The sequence below is a fragment of the Anopheles aquasalis genome, chromosome 2, assembly GCF_943734665.1.
Source record: "Anopheles aquasalis chromosome 2, idAnoAquaMG_Q_19, whole genome shotgun sequence".
In the NCBI taxonomy this organism is placed as follows: Eukaryota; Metazoa; Arthropoda; class Insecta; order Diptera; family Culicidae; genus Anopheles; species Anopheles aquasalis.
In genome coordinates this window covers 50807501-50809829 of record NC_064877.1, presented here as the reverse complement: position 1 = coordinate 50809829, position 2329 = coordinate 50807501, and the positions used below count along the sequence as shown (strand labels likewise).

Here is a 2329-nt window from a genome sequence, read left to right as displayed (position 1 = left end):
AATAAGTATGATGAATTAATAATTGCGGAGAGTTAACAGTATTTCAATTTGTAATAATCAAAATATACACTTTGGTATATTCTATCAAGGATGCTTATTGCAATTATATAAAACATATAAACTCACTATAGTATACATTCTTACTTGCTGCCTCAATGAAATATATTTTAGCTTAATATCCATCTACAAAATATTTCAAATCCAAATAAAGATCTTAAGAAACCCTTAAGTAGCAGTAGCAAAACATGCCTGGATCCGAATTGCTGATTCGTAAATGCTGCAGGTTGGTATAATATCGTTCCTTTATAAATGAGTAGTGATTGCTCAAGCATTTGCAGTTGTTTATTTTTTTTTTGTCGAATTTCAGATTTTTTTTGGCATACATTCTTAAACTAAGGTAGGCGTATCATAGGGTTTTCCTTCCTCTCCCTTCCTACCTTCAAGAGGTACGTTTGAAACTATCTCATGTCGCGATAGTTCCAGTAATTTTTCACTTTTTTGTTCTTGAAGCAATTGGCAAAAAGCACTCCAGTAGCAGCGGATAATATGCATTTAGTTATTTCATTTAATGCACACAGTAAATAGGGATTTGCAAGCCACACACACCCGATGCTTTTTTTGCTGTTTTCAAATTTTGCTGCAATGATTTGTTTCCATTCTTTTTCTAGCTACTTCTTTCATATTGAATCGGGTGTACTTTTTATGGTTAATAAGAATAGCATTAGTAAACACAGATTTTCATGAAATATACTTTCATAAATGCAGCAATCGTTGCTTTGGATTTGGCTGTCTGTAATATTCCGTTAAGAGGAGCTGGAGAACTTTTTCGTCGTTATGGTTGGGTTGTGTATTTTAAATGTTTGCTTATTATGTATGATGTTAGCGATTGCCGGTCATTTGCAGTGCACAATGATTTTATCGAAAATTCCTATGCTCGCAATTCGTAAGAATGTGACTTGAATGTATCCTTTTTTCATAATCATACCTGGATACCTTATCACAGACACACTCTAACAAACAAAAGCACGCATACATACATACATACATACATACATACATACATACACACATACACACTTACTATCAACCGTTGCTTTCACACGGTGTAGAAATGTCTCAATCCAGGATTTATAAATGCAAGGATAGCTTTCGCATATGTTCTCAATGCTTGATTGGAATTTCTGTTGCTATTGGTATAAACAATGACCAATAATTTATTTACCGGGATTTCTGTTAGACTTTTCGTAGCAGTCAACACTTCGCAGTTGTGGTAATATTCGCGGAGCAAAAGCTTTAACATTTTCCGACACTGGCATCATCTATCAGGACTACATATTACTTAAGCTTAGTTTACAATTTCCTTTCATTTGTATCTCTTCATTGACTTCAGCGCGTTTAATATGTATATTCAAGCTCATTCATAAATCATTTACATCGTGGTCATTCATATTTGGTATTTTAGCTAGAGGTTTCTTGTTTCATTTGCGGTGTAAAAAATCGGCATGGATTGCAGGAAAATAAAGTCATTTAAAAGAAAAATCATTCGGTGATTCTAATCGATAGTAACGACATTACTTATACTAATACTCTACAGTATTAGTTGTTCCATCGGTTGTTGTTTGACGCGTCTGTTTTACCTATTTTTAGTCCATTTTTACCTTGTCTAGAATTGTTTGTCGTCGTCTACAATCCCTTTGTTATAATGCTGGACATTACTCCAGGTTTCCACAAATTTTCTCTTTGATACTCATGCATAAAATGCATATTGTAGAATGTTTAAACTTATAATTTTTTATGTTTACTCTATATTCTGATGAGGCATGTATGTATTTAATGTATTTTTTGGAAATAGTTTTTTATTTACAATAAAGTGTGTAATGACGCATGGTAATATCCGCAAGAAATATGTGAATTTCTTAGAGACAACATCGATTGTTACTTTACATTATGCACGATTCGTTGGGTATAATATTTACATTTTCTACACAAGGTTTTACATGATTTTCAATAAATTTGTCGTATGAACAAACCTAGTACCTAATCAAAAAAATAAAATAAAAAATAACATATAGAAAAATCACCTCTGATTTATTGACATAATATCATCTCTGATTTTAAATTTATTTGAGAATCAATAAATTTTGTGCTGATATAAGAATCTCTGTTTTCAGGAAGTTTTGTTATTGTGTTTTATACTCTGTTTGAGGCATTGATATAACTTTTTATACTATTTTTAGACAAACATAATGCGCCAAAATTTATACCCCCGTTAATGAGAAAAGAAACATTATACATTTCGGTGTCATATGTTTACTATGCTATTGTTATA

General features: G+C 31.7%; 1 protein-coding gene across 5 annotated transcripts in view; it reads right to left on the bottom strand.

Annotated features, from left to right (window-relative positions):
- Window positions 1-324: 324 nt before the first annotated feature.
- Window positions 325-2329, bottom strand: part of LOC126570128 (transmembrane protein 132C) — an 11614-nt gene continuing 9609 nt past the window's right edge. For all 5 annotated transcript variants that reach the window (XM_050227659.1, XM_050227658.1, XM_050227656.1 and 2 more), the window contains one exon: window positions 325-2329. This exon is cut by the window's right edge and continues 2132 nt beyond it. The gene's annotated coding sequence lies outside the window, so the exon portion shown is untranslated.